This window comes from Balearica regulorum, chromosome 3 (genome assembly GCF_011004875.1).
Source record: "Balearica regulorum gibbericeps isolate bBalReg1 chromosome 3, bBalReg1.pri, whole genome shotgun sequence".
In the NCBI taxonomy this organism is placed as follows: Eukaryota; Metazoa; Chordata; class Aves; order Gruiformes; family Gruidae; genus Balearica; species Balearica regulorum.
Window position 1 is genome coordinate 43369532 of NC_046186.1, and position 12870 is coordinate 43382401.

General features: G+C 37.0%; 1 long non-coding RNA gene across 1 annotated transcript; it reads left to right on the forward strand.

Annotated features, from left to right (window-relative positions):
- Nucleotides 1–662: 662 nt before the first annotated feature.
- Nucleotides 663–11036, forward strand: LOC142600961 (uncharacterized). Its single transcript, XR_012834468.1, has 3 exons — nucleotides 663–1225; nucleotides 6534–6625; nucleotides 10406–11036. It is a non-coding gene; the product is annotated as an uncharacterized LOC142600961 (long non-coding RNA).
- Nucleotides 11037–12870: the final 1834 nt, after the last annotated feature.

Here is a 12870-nt window from a genome sequence, read left to right on the forward strand (position 1 = left end):
TTAGCAAATACTTGTGTTTTATTTTTCCCCCTACTTTTCTGGTCTAGCAGGAATTTAATCTGTAGGATCATTTACAAAGTTTAAAGTAAGGAAAAATCCTTTTTGCATCCTGAATTCTTTGCATTCATTTTCTTTCTTTTAAGATAAATTCGAACTCTTGCTATAAAAAATTCTTCAAGTGATAACATTTGATGTTTTACACCTTTTGATGTCTTGCATTTCAGGAACATTATACATTGCATTGTCCTCTACAAAGGGCACTTTTCCCTACTGTGCCGTTGCATTAACATTGATCTTGTGGGATGACCGAAGCTCTTCCCTCATACCCTTTCCATCTGACTGGTGCAGGAAGATGAACCTGGGACCTGGGCCAGGGCTGTTACGGGGCACAGCTACCGCCCTCTGAATGAGTTCACTCTCCAGTAACTGGACAGAGAGAAGGCAAACACGAAAGGGGACTCAGCAGAGCTTTTGTACCAGTTCTGCCTTTATTCTCTGACCACAATAGACTTTTCAAGGACTGCAGTAATTTACTTCCTTCTGCCTTTTCCCTCCCATCCCCACCCCACACACACAGCAACAAAGAAAGCAAGCAGGACATGTTATCCCTCCGAGTCACCCATACAGAATCTGGCCATTTCTTCTACTCCTGTCTTGCTGAGTTCAGATTAGCTCTTGGATAGTGTTACTAAAGCTGAATATTTCTATGCAAAATAATCAAACTAGGAAAAATTCCAGCAATCTTCCTCACCAACAAACAAACAAACTAACCTTGCTTTTGTTTCTCCTTGGAAGTTTGCAGATTCAGAGGGTAGCAAAAATGGGCACAGTTTGTCTTCTAACAGATTATGAATGCTACGTGTGACATTGATTGAGAAGATGGAAAATGTTTATACAAACTGTCAGAGATGGCTAAGCTAATTTGTGGCATGTGGCATGCATGTTTTTGAACCAAAAAATTTGTCATACACCTACTGTTTGGCTGTAGAATGTATGAGAAGACAGATCTTGTTGACACATCGCAGCTGCAGCTCAATTCATTGTGAAATGCTTTGATTTCAACAAAATTCACAACATGTGCCAAAGAAGAAGAAAAAGGAGTGTTACAGTCTCCATCTCTCTTTTAACATCTTTCCCTGAAGATGAACTACTCTGATTTTGCACCTGTAGCGAATGAGATAAGTGAAGCATCTCTCCCTTTTTTGAATGCAGACTCCAAAAAGAGGTAAATATGACCTGCTATACACTGCTGTTTCACAGGAATGACGGGTGGGAGTCTGCCACAGCTAGGGGTTGCCTAGAGAGGCATTGGTAAAGAAAGTGGGAAGAATTGGCAGGTAGCAGTCATGGTGACGGATGCAGGTGAGGTACACGTGCCTTAGGAATCAAAATACTTGGTATGGCTTTGCATGGCCTTTAATAACTTTGGAACAAAATATGCACTTATTTTGCTCTTTTAAAGTCTCTTTCCTGACCATGAGACTTCCAAACCTGTGAATTGTCCTCCTTCTCTATTAGACAAAATGCTCTTCTGTAGACATAAGAGAAGTGGTGAAGAGAAAAACTATAAAAGTGTAAGTTGAAAATAGTCTTGTTCAGCTCAAATTGCAAGTGAAGTCCTGACCATATATCAGCCATAAGTGAGAGGATGTTCTGCAATGTTATTGGCTTCCATTATTTCTCACTTCTCTGCATCAGCATTCCCAGGAAGACAGTCCATAACTGGCACCAGATGTTATCTAGTAAATTACTTTTGTCCTGCAAACTCTGTATGCTTTTCTTATATGATGCCATTTGGGTCAGATTTGCTCTCAGTCTGTTACGTGGTTTTCTGCTTTCTCATTTTGCTTCCATGAAGCTGATGATTAAGTAAATAGTCAGTAAATAGATTCAGAAGTTAAAGTATCATTTCCATTAATTTTAAATTAGGTACATAGAGGTTTTTTGGGGAACAAGAATACTTTTCAATTATTTTAAAATGTTGTCAACTTGTGTATGCATAGATTTCTCACTGCAGTGTGTTCTGTGCTATTTTGTAATATAGGTCCATCTTTTTTCTTACCTCCCTATAAAGCTGAATCATTTTCTTATTAAGATTTAAGGAAAACTGGACATGACCGTATTGCAATATTCTATGTCAAGCAGGTATCTGATGGAAATTATATAGTGTTTTCTATAATAATGAACTCTTATTACGAACTTCCATAGTGAATTTTCCAACAACCTGAAATGATGCTTTCACTGTGGTCAGGGATGTCTGTGTTCTTAGAGTACTTGTTACTCACGTTCAAATTGACTCTACTAATAAAGGTTTCTGAGTCTATCCCGCCCCAATACCTGGCATCACAAGGTTTGATGATATGAATTGTTCAAAACAATTGTTTCTCGGGAATCATTCAGAGTAACTATTGAAATACATACAAAGACAGTGATGCTTAAGGATCGAATCTATTCTACAATGGAGAATCAATCAGAACATAAAAACAGCTAGGAAAATTCTGGTGAAATTTACAAGCCTCAAGATTTTTACCATTATACATTTATACCATTTTACACCATTATATTCCAAAATATTTTTCAAAGTTCTGCCTCTTCACCTACTGTTAGTGTGTTATAGCTATACAGCTTCTTAATCTCCTCCCAAAATTTTCAGTAAAGGTTGGACATCCATCTTCTGGGATAGTTTTATAATGACCAGCTGTCCTTGATTCCCAGGATTGGACATATACCTGGCAAATAGACCATCTCATTCTCAAATTCCTGGAAACATAGAGAGGTCATCAGATGACCTTTCCAGAAAGAACTATCTAGTAAGATATATCCTGTCATTGGTAACTCCCTAGAAAGCTCATCATATTTTTGAGCTTTGCATCCTTGACTTCGTTACAGCCAGATGAGCCTAATACAACCTGCAAGTGAGACATTTGCCTAAGGAGGGAAGGCAATAAGTGCTATTATCCTAGACTATTTGGGATGAATGAGATGGATAGAAGATAAATGGGCCCTGAAGTCCTCCTCTAGAATAAACAAGGAATGAGGGAGAGGATCTAAATGTGGAAGCAAGGTTCTGTTGTGATTTTTTATTTTCCCCCTGGTAGTATCTAATTATACCAAGGCTCTGAACTGATCCACTTGTCTCAAACAACTTCTATAAACTGGTTAAGAACTCTGATTTTTGACTCATACCCTGTAAATCGAGTATTCTGTAAATACCTAGGTAGGGGAGAAATAAGAAGAAAAGCGTAACAGAGGTCATGTTGCCTGAACAAAAATTTCACAAAAGACATATCAGAATCAAGTCTCTAAATCCTTAGAGACTGGAGGTGCTAGCTGAAAGTTAGTAAATAAATATTTTGCATAATAATCAATGACAGAAAATTAATAGTAAAGCCTCAAAAATACTATTATTGTGAGGTGGGGATTTGGGATTTTATTTGGGTTTTTTGGCTTTTTTTTTTTTTTTTTTTTTAATGAGACCATGTTAATGAGACTCAAGTTGAGTAATTGAATTTCAAATGCTGACTAACTGAAGCTACAGAATTTGGGCCGAATCTGACAGGACCTTATGTAAAATGAGATATCGAAAAATTTCACATGATTTTAAACAAATCCTGAGGATCCCCAAACTTGTGCCACTACAAAGAGTGACTGAAGCTCAATCAGCATAAAGTTTCTCCAAGATGCAGGTAGTAACTGTTCTCTGTCTAAATTTGTCTTGGCATTCCCTTGGACTCCCTCAGTATTGTCAGAGCCAATATCTACATCGTGACGTTTTCTATGAAATGCGCTGATAGCTACAATTTTCTTGGAAAGGAGGGAAGTAATCACCTTCTTTCTGCCTCAACCACTGTAGACTTCTTTCCTGTCCTGAAAACAGAAGAGACTTTAATTGCCTTAGTAAAGGCCCATTATTGGTTATACAGTATTGTATCTTGCTATTTTTCCATTTGAAAATACTCAAGGAGACTTGATATTTTTCTGTAAAGTGGTGGGAGACAGAAAGTGTATCGTCATGAAGAGTAGCCTATAAGTGGGTGGTCAGGACAGTTCCGGGAGGTGGGAAAAAAAGTTCTGATGTTTAAATCTTCTCAGGCCAATGATGATGATGAATTTTGATCCTTCTTATGTGTCAACTTCTGCAGGGTTATTAGATAGCAATACTAGCAAAGCACATATGTGTAGCAATACTAGCAAAGAGTAATGCCTGCATAACCCTTCTACCAGACTCTATTGTCAGCAGCAAGATTTGGTTCGAGTTTAAGAAAATCATTACAAAACCACATAGAAATCTGCAAAAGTTTTACTGAACATTATAATGATCAGGGAGATAATTCTCTTCAGTTGCACACATAAATCATATAGCTAACAAACTGTATTTTTATTAATAGGAGAAGACGAAAACTCTGACAAGATAGGTAAATAGGGTAAGAATAACTCAGTAAGAATTTATAGTCTCTTTTCTTTGAAGAGGTAATTACTAGGCATTTTGGTTGTTTCCTACCTACCACATTGCTGTTTAGGATCTTTCAGTCTTGCTGAGTAGCCAGACCTGTTTCAAGCTGATGTGATCCATTTCCTTGGCTTGTTTCTGTTGGTTGCTCTCACTTGCTGACCACCCACATTAGCTTACCTTCACATTGCTCCTCATCCTGCCAGCCCACGAAGAAGACATGATGGGGGCATCTATCTTGAAACAGGGCATTGGAGTGAGGCTTTCTGGGATGCAGAATAAAGAGGAATTTCAGGTGTACACTGGTGCTTGGCATTACCTAACAAGTAGCCCTGGATTGGTTTCAAGCATCTTCTGTGTTACCTCTTCCACTCTCGGTTGAAAAGCTTTATTAAGCCCGATATACCTATGGGGAATCAAATGGTTTTGTTTCCTCCTGTGTGACCTTGAATTAGGTGGTGTGTAATTCCTTTATTGGATCTACCCCCTACTATTTGATGGGATTCATGTTCATAAGGAATATATCAATACTTCTGATTTTCCTTTCCAAAATCACTTTTGAAATGAAAATTTTGAAGTATCATTATGAATTTTAATTCAAATATACATAAAAATTCAAAGATGGAACCAATGTATAAGATTGTCTAGCATTTTGTATTTTTTGAACTTGCACTAAGGATGAGTCTCTGAAGCCACGAGACCATGATTTTACATACTTTCTCAGTATACCAGATATTGCACAATTTTCTTCTGTTTGAAGGTCTCTTTTCAGTTTTGGAGAGCTTTAGATTTACTTTCTAACTGAGATCTTCTAAACTAAATGTCATTTAACCTTAACTAGTCCTTTTTCTAGGCTTGTAAACTCAAAATATTCTAATGTATTACTTGAGGTATTTGCAACAAAACTTATCATTAATTAGACAAAGAAACAAAGATAAAAAATATATTAAAAAACATGTACAAGGGAGAATTTCTTAGTACATACACTGAAGTAGCCTACGACCTGACACTTCTTGCAGTGGACCTTATAAAAACATAGAGTCTGCTTGAAAGAGTTTCAAAATTTAAAAAGACATTTGTCCTCAGAAAAAAATAATGAAAGCATATGGCAAACAAGTAAGTAGGCAAATTGGTACAGCATGGTTCAAAATAAGCAGTACCTGACTGAGCAATAGCCATTGATTTTAACAGTGCCAAAGGAAGAGTAAGATCTATGAGTTCTTACAGATTAGGATGAGACACAAAGGATGTCAGAAGGGGATCAGAATATAAGTTCTGTGCTTGATAGAATGAAAACAGGCAGTGAGGTTGGAGGCTACCAGGCTGCAACATTTACTGGGATTTCTACTCCATTCTTCCTACAGCAGTATTGCAAATGGATCTAAAAAGAAATTCAAAGTCTGAACTGAACTTGACTGGAAAGATCAAAGGGCTGTGAAACCTGAACTCCTGCTGGTGTTCTCAGCACGTAGGGAGAAGTTGTGGGGACCATCAGATTGTTTGATTCCCTTCGTGTCATATATATTTGCATATATCTGTGTGTGGAAAAGAAAGAAAGAAAAAACTAAGTCTAGGAAGTGAGAAAAGAAGGTCTTTTACAGTTGGTGCAAAACTGAAGGTACTGTTTGTGGCGAGCAGCCCAAAAAGCCAAGGATTTTGATAGTCTGCCCTATTCTGGCTGTTTCTTCTGTAAAGGCAAGGGAGGAAAGTGCACTGATTTGTCTCTTGCTGGTCTGGTTGTCTTCTGGGGCAGCAACATTACACGTCACTGTTTCAAATACAGGCTGTCACTTTAGATGATAGAACAAAGGGAAGTGACTGAAGGTAAATAAAACTTGAATTCACACAGGTATAAAAGGACCTTTTTCTATAAGCAGGCAGTTATAAACATCACTCTGAATGGTTTGTGAGGCAAAAATAATGGGCTTGTTTGAGAAGCAATTGAGGTGCTTTCTGACAAAAATAGTATATTAGGAGATTAGTCTCCAAGGGGTGGATAACCTTTCAGATTCTAAGTATTTCTTCTGTTCTCATATGTGAGCTTACAATCTGTTAGTCTCAAAATATATCTGCAAACCCACAGGCCCACCTTCCTGACAGCTGCTCGAAAAACAGAGCGGAGGAGCAGAGAAAAAACTCTGCACCGTCACCCGCCCAGCGATTCTGAAAAGCTTGGTAAGTTACTCATACAATCCAGAAATGCCAGTCAGGGAGGGAGGGGGGAGGGAGGCAGTGGGAGAGAGAAGGCTCTTAAAGTGCAACATTTGCAGCACACGCTCGAAAACTAAAGGGGCCAATTAGTATAATAGGTTTGAAATCATTTCAGCACAGTCCTAAAGACAAAAGAAAAATTGTCCTTCAGAAATGGGGCTTATTGTTCAGACGAGTATAGAGATGAACAATGAATTCTATCAGTTTTGGAGGCAACATTCCTTCTCCTTCATACTGGACCATACATTATTAATGAGCACTATTTTCGAGTGTGAAAGAACTGTTTGAAAAGCATTAACGTAGTCTATTGGATGTGATTGACACTGTCATCCCTTTCATTTTGCTGTTGGCAAGAGGCATCCCTGTAGATTTATGTGCATCTGGACATTACTAATATTCTCCTTGTTATGCACTCTGGGCAGCTGTGATATGGAAATTTTTAGCACGTTTTTTGAGGGGGAGGGAATTTACTGTTGTTATCTGCACAAAAAAGGAATATTTTTTTCTCTGAGATTTTATCAGCCAAAAATATTTAATGTCTGCTTCCCTAATAACGCTATTCTGTTTTCAATATGTGCACTTTTAAAGGAATTTCATCAAGATTACATGGATTCTCCAGATATTTCCAGTGACTCTTTTCCAGACAGACAGTTTAGTTTCCGAGACTCATGTCCACTCATCTTGCTTCTATTTTAACCTCCATTTCTCCAGCTTGATTGCATTTTTAATTCAGTTGGTGCATCAAGGACTGCAGCTAGTGTCTGCCTGCTGTTTAGAACCACCAAACCTCTTCTGATTTGCCTGTGTAATGGCCTTTAATCACAACAATTAAGACCAGCGAAATTAAGAACCACTGAAACAATGCATTTAAATAACATACAAAACAAAATTAACAGAGTTTATGGGAGTTTTTTTCAAGGTAATGCTATTTATATTGGTTTTATACATAGACTTAGAATTATTTTAGTTTCTCAGGCCACACAAGAGCATATATCATCATTTTATATACATGAATACTGTAATGTATAACAAAGAAGAGAGGAAAAACCTACCTAACAGGGTGAAGACTGATGCTAAACAGGATGATCATGTAGACATTGCATGAAGAAAAGAGTTATCAATAAGGAGGTTTAGTTCGTAATCTAGGTTTCTTAGTGTTAGCTTTTAAATATTTATGTACAAGTATATAAAATGTATAGATACACACAGTTAAATATTTTATTCAAGGGGCTTAATTATCACTCTGGCTATAATTTTTGAATCTCTTTTAAAGAGAACTCTTTTGCTACCCAGCCGTCTCATGAGATGTCCTAACCAGAATAGATCTTAAAGTTAAGGATCTGTTTGAAGTGTTGGGGTACAAGACAAGGTGACGCCATTGGGCTAGAAGACAACAACTCAAGGCTATATTATTTTAAAGTATCGACATATATTCTATGCAATAGGGAAGCTATGAGTTTTTAACTCAGTGCAGAGTTATCTTCTCCTCCATTCTGCTCCAAATAGTCTATCACGATATTCACAAAACACCTCACCTCATCACTGTTTCATTTATATAGCTTTATGCAACTACCAGTTTGCATCCAGCTATTAGAGGCACAGGAGCAGCTGCTTTCTGCTCACAGTCAGTGGGTCTGCTCTTTGAGTGACATGTCCACCACCTTCCTCAGAGGTCAGGCCCAGCTTCTCCATGGCATGTCCATTGTCGGCCATCCCAGGCTGTGAGAGTTCAGCACTGAGGTCCCTCCTGCTTGGCAGCACAGGGAACTGCCACCGCTCCACTAGACAGCCTAATTACACCAATCAATCATGTAAAATAGTTTGCATGGCTAGAAGTGGAAGGTTATAACTCATAAAGACACTTGCCAACTGAAGAGGTGGGGAAAGAAAATATGAAGTCAATGTATAACTTTAAAAAATCCAAACACGCTATCCAACAAGATATTCTTAAACTGCTCCTCTTAGTCAGTTTTTTTTTCTTTGGGCCAAAATCTGAATGACATTTATAACATATAGCCTTGTAAGTCAGTAATTAGTTACAAGACTTAGTACCTTGCTTTTTTGATGTGGTTTGAATTTTAGCAATTCCAGTTTCACAGCAATGTAGATTTAGTTATTTTAAGGACTGCTTCCTACTTCATACTAAGATGACTTTGTGCCATCCTGCAGAGCATAAGATAGCTACGCAGAATAGTCAGCGTAAGTTCTTTAATCAGAATTTTGAGATTCTTACATAGCTTCTACATTTTGTTTTCCCCAAGTTTTGTTTGTGGTATTTTAAAATTTTCCTTTGTAATCATAGCTATCTGCCACATGATACTGTTTTATGGTTACTGTTAGAGGGACAGGCATATAAATGAAGACTCTTTTACCTTTCCTTGAGAAATTTCTTGACAATTCTCCTACTTACTGTGTAAAGTTTACTTCACCTCCTTAGCAGAAGAGTGGGTTTATGTCAAAATTATATTTCTATCAGGAGAATCACCAGCATGTCCCACTGTGCTTGATCAAGTGCTTCCCAGAAACAGTTCCTTGCACAGGTTCAGGACCTAGATCCATTCCTTGGTATTTCTGAAGACATTATAATTCAATAACAGGATTTAGTGTATGACTGCCAAAGGTCTTTGCTGAGTCACTTAACTACGAGTGTCAAAATACCATCTTCTCAAATGACCGTACAAATATTATTAACCTGAAATCATACAAATGTTACAAAACTAAATTTATAACATTGATTCAATCATTACAAGTAGAAAACACATATGGATGAATACAGAAGTTCATTTTCTTATGAATGAGCACCATTTTTTACAAGTTTTTTGAAGTTTGCAGTGTAAAATAATGGATTTTTATCCCAATATTTGCCACTGTCCAAAATCTATCCTGCTTCCAGTCTGAAGTGGAGGTGCTTAAAAAACAAGAACAAAAGATTTCATGGTGTTTTGTGCTTATGTGAGAAGTTCAAACAGAAAAAAACCCCCCACCAAACCTTTCATTGGAGACTTCCAGGTCAGATTAAAATTCTCAAGGAAGCTGGAGAGTTTGAATAACAAAATTTCTCAGTGTCTCAGCTGCTAGAGGTGCAGTTTATTAATTTTCCTTTTCTATGTTGGTATAAATACAATGGTTTTGTCTTAGATTTAGATGTAGCTTAATCTGTTTTAGGAAACAGCTGAGAATTCATAATAGAGGATTTAAATACTTGTGCTCCACTGAGTCAAAACAGGAAGAGGAAAAAAGGTGTGTATTGGGAGCACAGACTGTTATCCTATTGCTTGCTATTTTCCTTGTGCAATGCCCCTGAGTGATATGTATTCATGTCTAAAAATCAGAAATTAATCTGATAATGTATTTTGGGGTCTGTTTTGCTTGAACCAGGTTGGGATATCTACACACAGAGGTACAGACAGATACTGGAAAGTTTTGTGGATTTTAACAATTCATTGTTTCCTGTTGCTGGGATTTGGGGTACACAAGAACTTGCTGACAAAACATGTCACTCACCCCTCAGAATGAAGTGTAATACCAGGTGAAGAGCTCAATTAGGGAGTGTCCTAGCAACTGTCCAAGTTAAAAACAGGAAAGTGTTTCACTGTCAAAAAACCTCTAATGGAAAGATCCTACATAATCTAACACCAGAAGAATTACAGAAATTATTAAAAACAACCAAAGACTTCAATAAACAATAATAATTTTGCTACCATGCTCAAAGTCATCTGCAGTTTTTTTATATTTTTCCCACAGCAATATTACATAAAAAGGATCCTTAAATCCCACAGGAATTAGCTATGCATCCTGCAGTGGATTTTCATCTTCCTGAACTCACTGATAGCAAAGCGGAAACAGAGCAAGACCCTCAAATCTGTGCAGCTCAGGCAAGAAGCTTTTTCCTGCAGGGAGATGCATTTGTCCCTTTGCTGATTTGTCTCTTACCACTTCCATTGCCATGATAACTTTTGCCTTCCAATCCCTAATAAATTCTCCAGATACTTTCTTCATTAAAAATGAAAAATGAAAAAAAAAAAACAAAACCCACCCAAAACCAGACAGATGCTGTTAAAAGCTACCTAAAATTCAAATGTTGGCCATAAAGTTCATGAAGAAGCTAATGAATGGTTATGGAAATATTAGCTTTGAAACTTTAGACTGGATTGGGTATAGTTTAACTGTAAAGTCCAAGGAATAAAGGTGAAGAAAGCCATATTCACATATGAATATTTAAAACCAATTAAAGTCTGTTCAGAGGAACTGGAATTTCTTTGTTTGATATGAAACCTGTCTAATTATTAACCAAATGATGCTGTGACAGCATATTTTTGACCAGTGGAGATGATTAGACATTAGCTAGAGACGTGCTACAGCATTTGATGAACAGTGTTTCTGTATCAATCACATTATTTCCCAAGTCTAGTTATGATGACATAAAGTTAATAAATTCACTCTTGTTAAGTGTTGTGTATAAAAACAGTCACATTTTTAAATGCACTGATAAGTCAACCTGTAAATCACAGATTTTTGAAATTGTTTTCAAATTAAAATTATTTACAGTACTTTGATAGTTCTCTACTAACTTTTTAATGTTTAATTTACTTTATACATTTCCTTACTTTTCTGTGGGGAATCTTTCTTGCTGAAGAGTCTAAAGTAAATTCTAGGACTTTCATCATTATGTTTTAGTCTGCTTCTCCTGAGAACTTCCTATGAAGCAGTAAATACTGCACACCAGCAAAATATTCCTACAGTACTCACCTTTTTTTGCTGCTTAGTTAGGTTTGCGGAGAGTTATTTTTTCATGTCTGTAATCGATATGCCATGGTTGATGATTTTGATTGAAGTAAAAAGATAAAGGAATATTTCCCACAGGAATCTCCAGGGAAAGTAATGTTTGAATGTATATAAAGGATATAGAGTGATTGCAGTTATATGCCTGAGGAAATTCAGGAATAGAGGATATTGTAGTAGGTATTACAATCACGGCAAAATAGTTTTAAGTTTAAAAAAAAAAAAAGTTAAAATACCAAGCTTACATAATACAGTGTAGTTTTGAGTTGTTGGGGTCCCTGCCCACTCACTTCTGTATTTCTGTTTTGTAAGTCTGTCATGTCTTTTCCCATTGCTCAGCTACACAAAGGAAAAACAAAGTTCAAACCACAATCCTGCTATGTGTAGCTTAAGCAAAGACTTGCAGATTGTGTGACAAAATAAACAAAAAATACTGTGTGAATTCCCAGCTATTTCCTGATATCTTCGCTTGATGAAGTTTCATATATGTTATCAAAGGTTGTGACTATAGCATGAAAAAGCCTGGTTATTAGTAATGGGCCACATGGGCCATTAGGTCTGCCTGGTTCAAAAGGGTGCACAGAACACCCAGTTCACATCCTCACATCCCCAGACAAAAAATGTCCACAAGATGTTTAGTAAATATGAGTCTTGCAATAGAAAAGTATGAACTTCCCAGGAGGAAGCTAAGGTCAAATTCATCAGCAATATCTTTCTACTGTGGAAAGGGATTACTTAAACTGATCTTTGAGGACGTAGGCATTTCACATGCTCCTTATGAAGCAGATGACTACTGTTTCCCCTCATCCCAAATTGATTCTTCCTATTTACAAACTGGCAACAGGTAGCTCCTTACTCTAAATTGGATGACCTAAGTGTGAACAAAACAGATCATCTCAAATCATATTGTATCTCATTTTTAGCTTCAGTAGTCTTCAGTGACTCTAAAGAAGTTCCACCTCTCCCCTAGGTTCCTTCTAAAGTTTTCCAGAAGACAAGAAAGAGAAATAAATCCATCCTGGCTCTGAAAGGTGCCCAGCATAAGCTTTGAACTAATTAGTTTTTATGCAATACAAGAACGCAGCATAAATATAGTGAAAACATTGCAACGCAGTCTCTTTTCAAACTGCTGTGTCAATACTAGATACACAGGACTCTTACTGCAAGAAGGAACTCTATGTCAACATACCCCATTTCTACCCTTTGGGGTATTTATTAGCAGTCAAAAAAAGTCACTATTTATGCAAATCCAAGAAAGGATTGCATTCCAGTAAAGGAACTTGCAAACCATTTGTCAAAGAAAGTACCCAATATATCCCTCACTATCTTATTTTTCCTCTCACATAATAAATTGCCCACAAACATCCATTATATTTATCCCACTTTTTAAAAAATTAAAACACTTTAATGAATTCTTCCACTTTATG